The sequence below is a fragment of the Prionailurus viverrinus genome, chromosome A1 (genome assembly GCF_022837055.1).
Source record: "Prionailurus viverrinus isolate Anna chromosome A1, UM_Priviv_1.0, whole genome shotgun sequence".
NCBI classification, from domain to species: Eukaryota; Metazoa; Chordata; class Mammalia; order Carnivora; family Felidae; genus Prionailurus; species Prionailurus viverrinus.
Window position 1 is genome coordinate 27086766 of NC_062561.1, and position 9989 is coordinate 27096754.

The window sequence follows — 9989 nt, forward strand, 5'->3', positions numbered from 1 at the left end:
CACGAATGGGTAAATTTGATGTTCACGGAAGGGAAAGTGGCCACCATTGTAAAGGAAGTTGATGTTTAGCCATTAGCTTTACAAGGGGGTTTTGTATATGGAAGCACTATTATGAAGGTTGGTGTGCAAGGGGTCACGCTAAATGTGGGCTAGAGGGAGGGGGGGAGAATAACAAAACTGCAGGCGGCCTTGGCAGTGTGCCAAATCCGTGACTTCATTTAACTCTCTCGCCACTTCTGCATGGTGCCCAGGGTTCTCTCCGTCTTGCTCATGAGGAAGCTTAGAATCAAGAGAGGAGTTAATTTGCTCACAGTGTCACAGTTGGCAAATAGCAGGATTTGAATTTAGATGTACATGATTGCAAAGCCCCAGGCTTGGTCAGCTGGGTCTGACTCAAGTAGCATTTCACTCTTCACCCGACATGGACTGTAGCCTGAGGGGCACATGCATTCTTTCCCTTGTGTGTCCTTCTACCCCTCCATTCAACAAATATTTAAAAACCAGCTTTATGCCGGACTCGTTCAGGAGAGGCAGATACAAATTAAGAGAAAAGTTGAACTACAGGGTAATATAAGACATGATAAAGGTACTTGACAAAAGCATGTGAGGGTGGTTGGTTTTTATTTTAGCCTATAGACTCAGTACGATTACTTTAAGATCACCCTGCTTAGACGTGGGGGATATTTTTGAAATTTTTTTTTTCAACGTTTATTTATTTTTGGTACAGAGAGAGACAGAGCATGAACGGGGCAGGGGCAGAGAGAGAGGGAGACACAGAATCGGAAACAGGCTCCAGGCTCCGAGCCATCAGCCCAGAGCCTGACGCGGGGCTCGAACTCAGGGACCGCGAGATCGTGACCTGGCTGAAGTCGGACGCTTAACCGACTGCGCCACCCAGGCGCCCCGAAATTTTTAACATTGATGAGCCACAAACACAGAATTACATCATTTGTAGTTAGCAGATCCATCTTTTTTTTTTTTTTAACTGCATGTTGGTGCTAAGTTGGTGATGTTGGCCCTGATGGAAGAAACAAAGGCAGGCTTTCTTTTGCTGTACTTTCAGGGCGATAGCTTTCCCGTCCAATATCCTGTACCAATATTGTAGGCACAATACTTATTATAGCACATCCCAGATTTCCAAGGAAGTGGGGTATCACATGATGATGTTTTAGGGCCTCACCAATTCTGAATCAGTGAAGTCTAGATTAATGAAATTTACAGCACATAGAGTGAGAGAGTCAGAAATACACTAGCAGCATATTGTAGAAGCACAGGATCCCAAGTCAGAGGATCTGGGTTTGCGTGAAGGCTCTTTCTCTCGTGTAAGACTATAAATCGCTTTGGGCCTGGATTTATTTAAGTGCTTATGTCACATAGTGTCGCGTAAATTAAATGACACAGTAGATGTGAAAAATGCTTTGCAAAGAAAGTTACAGTGTGTGCTTGTGCAGGGTTTCGGGTGTCATGTGAGGATAATAGGACATTTAACATTGGGCTCAAGCTGTGAAGGAAGAATATAGAAAAATAAGTGGAAAGAGATGGTTTTGACCATGGAGGGTAAAGAGTATCAACATGCACCTTAGTTTTGTCTGCTCAGTTCCTCACCATTTCCTGTAACAGGTACATTACATTGGCATCCTTGCAGCTTCTGCTTCCAGCCCCTGGAGTTGCCTTTAAGATGTCTCATGGTGGTGTCAGAGGGCCACCATGTTGACTGTGCCCTTGGTTTCTCATCCGTTGCTTTTTTCCAGTCACTCACTCCTAGTGGTGTGTTTGTCTGTACTCCCCAGGGCTCCATCTTGGTCATGGGCTTAGGCTCTCACTAGGAGCAGGCTCTCTGAGTCAGGTTCCTATGAATTACTCCCAGTTTGTCCTGACTCTTGCTCTCTGTCCTTCCTGAACTCTCTTTGCAAACCTCAATTACCATCCTACCAAAAAAAAAAAAAGAAAAAAAAATCTAATGATATGAGAAGATGGTGTGTCCAAGCAATAAAAAGCATTCCATAGGGCAGAATGGACAGGAATAGATAAGGCCTGGGTGGAAGAGCTTGATGTGAATGGAACCTTGGTGAGAGCCTGCAGGGAGTTTCAGAGTGAGCCACCTGAGTGTTTATCTAACAACGGGACAAGTGTCCACTGTCCTTTTGTGTGTGCTGACAGCATATCCCTTGTATACCTTCATGAAAGCATTTGGTAAGAAAATCAGTGCCAGAGGAGAGTGATTTTAGCCCTGAAAAATGATATTCTAAATCTCCAGTTTGGAGGATGGGGGCGTAACTGACCAAGCTTCTCAAACTCTTTCTTCCGAATCCCCGTCTTTGGGTGTTCTCGGTCTAGTTATCGTGACTACCGCTAACTGTGGCCCTGTTGTCCATCAGTGGGGCTATGCGTGCTCTGCCGGGGTCCTTTGGAAAAACATGATTAGAGAAAAGCAGTAGAGAGGAAGTCTACAAACCAACAAGAAAACAAACAACCCACATTCAGTAGGAACAGAGAATGTATGACTCACAGGGACAAACACAGAGGCAGACACCCCCTCACTGTTTCCCTTTCAGACTTCAAAATGTTGTGAGGTGGGAGTCCTCACAGCTTCTGAGGGTGAGCCTGGCAGAGTGAAGCCTATTTTTAAAACTTGTATAGGTAGGATGCAGACTCAACAGCGTGTCCAGGCCTCCCAGTCCTGCCCCTTGTGTTTGTCTTCTTTAAATACGATCTGAATTATTTTAGTGATGATTTCACCTGGCTGAATTTCTCTCTTTTAAGTGATGTTTCAAAAAACCAGACCTGTCAGCAGTTTGGTTCTATCATTTTTGTTTTCCTTTTTACTAATATTTGTTTGGGCTTTCGGTGCTTTTTGAGAAATCTAAAGACTAAGAGAGGAATCCCAGATGAAGTATATAAGGAGGTGCTGCTCTGACAGTGAGTCATGGGCACATGTGCGTCTTCCATTGATGAGCAAGCTCCATCTGCGTCACCCTTAGGAGGGTTTCTGAAGAGCTTGTGCATGGGGGACCTTGTTGTTTGTAGTTAAAATGTCCATTTAGGGGCACCTGGGTGGCTCAATTGGTTGAGCATCTGACTTCAGCTCAGGTCATGATGAAGCGGTTCATGGGTTCCAGCCCTGCATCGGGCTCTGTGCTGATGGCTCAGAGCCTGGAGCCTGCTTCGGATTCTATGTCTCCCTCTCTCTCTCTGCCCTCTCTCTTTCTCTCTCTCTCTCTCTCAAAAATGAATAAACATTAAACAATTAAAAAATAAAATGTCCATTTAAAAAAATCTGTGTCACATTTTAGTTTAGGGTTTGATTTGCTCTATGTAAGGTTTGCTTTCGTGTTAACTGATTTTTTTTTTTTAGTTTTGTCAGTCACATTTTATAGAGTATTTAAATAGCGTCTAGACAGGATGAGCTAAAGGAAATGCAGCAGTAGCACCCCACCCTTATCCAGAATGTGTGTGCTCACATTGAGAGCAGCGCTCACAGGGCTCCTTGCACATTCTAGAGGATCCCCAGAAGAGTGTGATATATGTATGGTGTCATCTCCTGTGAGGGAACCTGGTTCCTAGCGTTAGCTCTGCCGGTCAGTTGCTGTGTGACCTTCAGCAAGACCCTTCACCTCATTTGCCCTCAGCTTTCTTGCAAGTTAATGGAAATAACACCAATAATAATCTTTCTCTTTCTTCCTTGAAAGATTACTGAAATAATTGTAAATTTGCTTTGAGTTGCAAAAACCATTTACTAAGCATTATATGTATTCATGTATATCCAAATGGATATATGTGAGTGTGTGTGTGTCCATGGATCGCACATGCATACGTTTGCTATTCACATTAAGGCAGGAATCAAGCAAGCAGAACTTGAGTTCTTCGGTGGACGCAGGCACTCTCGCTGCTTCCATATGTCTGCCACACGGCACGTGGCACCTTGTGTGGTCTTCGTAGGTCGTTCCCCAGGGATCTTCTGCATCTCAGTAAGTTCCGTCTCCTCCTCTTCAGCAATCGTCTTTGATTTCTCTTCCCCCCACACCCCCCATATCCAGTCTATCCGTCGCCAATCCTGTCAGCTTTTTTTTCAAATGTATCTCAAACCCACCCACCTCTCCCACCCTTTTCCAGACCACCATCATCAGCCTCCGTTGACCGCCTCTCTGTAATGCATTTTCCACATGGTAGCCAGAGTGACCTTTCAGAAATGTAAAACACATTAAAATGAGCCCTGCTTAAAACTAGCCAGTGGCTCCTGGTGCTTTTAGCATGAAATTCAAAGTCCTAACCATGATCAACTTGGCTCACCTTCATGCCGTTCCTCTCTGCCTCGTTCACCAGACTCTGGTGAAGCTGAACTTCTTCAGCACACCATACTCTTTCTTACCTTAAGGGTTTTTAAAATCAGACTTTTTGTAGAGCAGGTTTGGGCTCACAGCAAAACTGAGCAGAAGGTACAGAGAATTCTCCTGTCTCTCCTCTCTCCCCTGCCCCCTACCCCATGCGCATGGGCAGGCGCTTCCCCTGTGATCATCCCACACGGGAGTGATGCTTCTTACAGCCGATGCTCCTACACTGACACATCTTTATCACCCAGAGCCCATAGTTTACTTTAGGGTTCACTCTTAATGTTGTACATTTTATGGCTTTTGACAATGATACAGTGTCATATATCTGCCATCATATAGTATTGCACAGAACAGTTTCACTGCGTAAAAATCCTCTGTACTCTGCCTATTCATCCCTCCCTCTCCCCAACCCCTGGCAACCACTGATCTTCGGACAGTCTCCACCATAGTTTTGCCTTTTCCAGATGTCATACAGTTGGAATTAGACAGTATGTAGCCTTTTCAGATTATCTTCTTTCACTTACTAGCATGCATTTCAGCTTTCTCTCTGTCTTTTCATGACCTTAAGGATTTGCTGTAGCTTTTTGCTCTGCGTGGCTTTTCCTGTCCACCCTATTTAACTAGCCTCTCTTATCATACTGCCCTGTTGTATGCTCTTCACAGCACTTATTCCCTTCTAACATGTTCTTTTCTGTTTACTGCCTGTCTCTCCAGCTACATCTTAAGCTCTGTGAGAGTGGAGGTCTTGTCTGCCTTATTCCTGACTCTATCCCCAGTACCTAGACTAGTCCTTCATCCACAGTAGGTGTTCAGTAAATGTGATGAATTACCTGGGTATTAAGAACCTTTAGCTTTACTCTTCTCTTCCACCCGGTTTTCAAGGTGACAAACTCTTTCATTTACACTGCTTCGGGTTTTGTTCGGAAGAAGAGGCAGACATTCATGTTAAGTCACTGAGTCTGAGAATTATTTCTTGTTCACCTTTGGCTTCTGAAGCTTTCTTGGTTGTCTGCTGAATTTAATGGGTCTCCAGGCGAGTAGCAGTTGGTAGCCTTGGTGGGAATCAGTCACATCGCAAGAGAGAACAGAGGCAGTAGAAAATGATTAAGGGAAAAGAGCAGAAAAGTATGATTTAACATTTATTGAGTCACACATTGTAGTCAAAGCTGTGTATAACATAAAAGCGAATTAGGAGACGAGTCAGATATAAAATGAGTGAGCACACACAAGCACACAAATACTGCAGAGAGGAGGGTATTTCTTCAGATGCCTTCCCTCATTTACCAAACTGTAGTCTTATCAAAATATATAGGCTAGTTCAGGAGGGAAATAATGCATCCAGTGCTTGTGGCCCAGTCATGCCCTATGGGGCACAGACAGGCCTGCAATTTCATTACTGCTTTTTAAAGAAACTTTCTCTAAGGCTAACAGACTTTCTGGGGAGGCCAAAGCAAGTGAAGCTGAGTTTAATGTTCTCATTAAAATGTTAAAGAGGCTTTATTCATGAGCGACTAAAGCTGTAATTGCTTTATCCTCGTAAACTATGAAAATATGTGGTGATCTCTTACAGAGGCATCCACCCAGTCCCCTCTGTCTGGAAGGTCTGTTTAATGGAGGGCTTGGCTGGATCAAGGAAGGGACTGAGATTTCCCGGATTATATCCCTCAGGGACCTAGTGGAAGTGGTGGCGAGGGATACTCCTTCACTGATCTATTTTCATTCTGTAGCTCTTTTTTTAAAAATTTTTTAATGCTTATTTATGTCTGAGACAGAGAGAGACTGAGCATGAGTGGGGGAGGGGCAGAGAGAGAGGGGGACACAGAATCCGAAGGAGGCTCCAGGCTCTGAGCTGTCAGCACAGAGCCCCACGCGGGGCTCGAACTCACAGACTGCGAGATCATGACCTGAGCCGAGGTCAGATGCTTAACCAATTGAGCCACCCAGGCGCCCCTATACCTCTTGTTTTGTATGCACTATTTGACTACTGGGTCTGAAGTTCAGATCTGGAAATGACAGACGAACGCATATATAGGCACATGCACACAAATGTTGTGGAAGGGAGTGGTTTTTTATTGTTCCCATAAGCACTAGCTTATTGAGATGAGAATAGAAGAAATCCAAAAATGTTGAGGTATTAGTGAAATTGAACGGAGAATTTATGTTGAAAAGGTGTCATGTGAATCACAGGGGAGAAGGCACCCAGAACTGGCTTCAGGAAGTATCAGATCCCTTTGCCATTCTTAATGCCCCAGTGCAAAAACATAGCTGTAGAACTTTAGGTAGTGAGTACAGATGGCAAATACAGCTATTTTTTCTTTCTGGAAATGCTTGTCATGCTGTATGGATATGACTGAAAAAGTAAAGCTGGGATTCTTGCACAGCTAGGAAACCATATTGTTGGAAAGCTCAAAATGAAATTTAGGAGGTAAAAAAGAGTTAACACACGCTGTCTATTCTTCAATTCCCTATTATTAGAAAACCCTATTTGTTGAATGGTAACAAATCGGGGTCTCATGATATGCAGATGTAGTAAGGTAAGTAATATCTAGGGAGTGTTTAAAATTTTTTTTTCCCACTGATGGGTCAGGTAGATGTTTTACTCTGGGTCAGATTTAAATTAAAATACATGTGTCCTAGAGCTGTCAACGTTTTTTTCTTCAAGGGGTCAAATTGTTCTCTTCAGATGAGAGTGCAGGGCAGTTGTTAAAAGCCATTCAAGTCTGAGGGAGCAGTGGAGTTGAAATCACAGGGGGTTCTTCCTATGTGATAGATTAGATAGGTTTCTGAGCAGTTCTTTTCTGGAGGGGTGATCATCTCAGCCTGATGATGTTAATGGTGTTCATGTTAAAAAGAACCTCTTACAGTTTTTGAACATAAAGAAAGTGAATTCCAACTTCTGGAATGCTGTTGATTGTGTGCAATGAAATACATTTTTAAAAACCTATTAAGAGATTCAGAACAAGATGTAACAAATTGCCACTGCGGGCCGGGCCAGCTCTGCCTCTCGCTCCTGCTTGATTGATGGGGCGTGACTTCCAGTCTCTGTTTTGGGGAATCACTAATGTGGTCCCTGCGTTCTGAGGCGAATCCAGGGAGATGGGGACTCTGTAGGTTCTGTTTAGGCATAGTTCAGCTTGTCATGTCTCCTTTTCCCCTTATCCAAGGTAGGATCACAATCTACAGTGAACCCATTCTGGAGCTTTCTTGGCTTGCCTAGAAGATCTTAGGGGGATTGTGCCCAGGTCTTCACTCCCTAGTGTCACACAAAAACTGCTGAAGAAGTGTAATGGTATGATGAGACCATCAGAAAAAAAAAAGTGTGTATCATGGGAACAAATGGAAGGATTGACTAATTTCTCCCCAGCTAACTATTTTTTTTTTGAGAACTTTTGTCTGTTTTTTAGAGTTTTTATTTCTGCTCATTTGCTATTAGAAAGTTGGTTGTCACATTGGGCTATTCTGTGTCCTCATCCAACCAGCCCCTCTTCCTTTTTACTAGATCTTGGAGGTGAGTTACATCCAAGATCCTATGTTGACCATAGGATTAGATGACAATGCCAAAAACCTCAGGGAGTTTTCCAAAATGCTTTAGTGTATAACAGTGTTTTCCTCCAGCTACTTAGTTCTGTTGTGTCTTAGGCTTATATTGATTGGTCAGTTGGTTGTTTGATTAATTGACTCATTCATCCATCAAATATTTTGAGAGCGTATACTATATGTGAAGGGCATATGCTACATCTAGGGAATGGGATAAAAGACTGGGATTTGTCTACAAAGTTTTGCTGATAGTTCACAGGGGTCGAAAATAGAGTGCAATGCCCAAAGAAAACTAAGTTGCTTTTCTGCAAATCAAAGAGTATGTGTGCAATTGCCATATCAACAGCCTACTCTGTGGCATTCTCTGTAAGTGCATTTCATGTGGGAAGTGGTACCAGACATTTTCTATATTACAACAATCTTCATATATTTATTAAGCTGTAACTTGTAAGGCTTCCCGATGGGGTGTTAAATGAGCCTTGTTGCGTGCTGCATTGTGTCTTTGTCAAGAAGCAGTCAGTTAACTCTGACCTGTGTCATTCATCTTCCTTGGGCTGGTAATGAGGCACATTTCAGTCATTCCAGGAGGCTTTAGGGCATCTGCACAAGGAGAAGACTAATGAAAAGGTTGGATTTATGGGGGGTTGGGAGGAATGCACTTAAGGAAAACCAGGATAGAATGAAACCCTTTTGCCTAGTGTGTTTGATATCTTTGTACCCATTCAGCACAGCAGTAGAATAATCCAGAATTGTTCTACATTTTAAAACCTAAGAAAATGCTAGATTGCTATGTTTTTAAAGTATTTTTTTCTTCTCAATTGTTCACCTGGCATGTTAGGAGAATCTGGAAACTCTAAGTATAGCAGTGGAACAGTAGAGGCAGCCAACAATTCTGTCATTTCTAAGGTGTATGCTTGGGAGAATTGGCCACAGACTGATAACAGAGATTGACTCTAGGAGAGGAAAGAGAGAGGAGGGAAATAGAAGTGTGGGGATATTAGTGGAGCAAAGGGAAGAGAGATCAAGGGAAGAGAGAAGAAAGATGTTCTGTTGTCCTTGCTCCTGCCCCTTATCTCCTTCTCACAAAATAAGGGTGTGAAAAAGCCGGCAGATTGAAAGGAAAAAGATGAGAGTTGAATTAGAGACCAGTGGGCTCCTAGAGGTACTAAGGGAGAAGGAAAATGAATGAGAGAAATCACAAGAATCAGTGAGAGGGAAGGGGGCAGGATAAGAACTATATAAATGCAGGGAGAAGAGACAGGCAAAGAGAGGGGTGTGCACACGGTGGTCACACTGAGACCCTCGATTGCTGCCAGCAGTGCACCTGCCAAATAGCCAGTGTCCCTCACCTAAGACATTTTACTGACTTTTGTATTCAGTTTAATGCAATTCTCTTTATGGTCCCCAAATTGCTGGTTGCCGTTTCGTTGACACTCTCTGTGATCAAATGGCAAATGTGGAGGCACTGTTCTGTTATCCCTGCCCCCTTGCAGTGTTCCGCAGACTTCCGCGTTAGTGCTTCTTGTATTTGATGTTTGCCATTCCTCCTTGTCTACAGGTAGGAGAGTTGAAAGGGAAAAAATATTCCTAAGGCTGCCACATTTATAGCTCATGCATACAAATATTCAAAGCAGTTGAACAAAAGCTATAAAACCAGAGTCAATTTTTTTTTTTTAAGTAAGGTAGTTGACTCTTTCATTGCTGGTACAGGGACTTGCCCTAACCTAACACCACACTCGCTATGCCTACAGGTGGGCTGCTTCTTGAAAAAATGTTCATGTTTGTTTGTTTGTTTGGTTGGTTGTTTGTTTTTCAAAGCTCAGCACAGGAAGCTGCTTTGATATTCCAGATCTGGGTCAGGTGCTTTCCAAGTGTGTACCAGTGCCCAACTCCGTACCCTGCTTTCCTGTGCTGACCTTTCCCTGTTAGACCTATAACTCTGTGTTGTAATCTCTATCCTTCTACTAGACTTTGGGCTCTTTGCACAATGTTAGTTATTGTGAATTACCTAAGTAGATATCCACTTACTGGTTATAGAATGAATGCATGGCCTATGATGCTGGTCTTTTGAGTATAAAGCAAAATCCTTCTAGAATTATGCTATGCTTTTAGGTATCAGTT

General features: G+C 43.1%; 1 protein-coding gene across 5 annotated transcripts in view; it reads left to right on the forward strand.

Moving 5' to 3' along the window:
• The window catches only part of ENOX1 (ecto-NOX disulfide-thiol exchanger 1), a 552986-nt gene that overhangs the window by 104818 nt on the left and 438179 nt on the right, over positions 1–9989 (forward strand). The window lies entirely within an intron of this gene.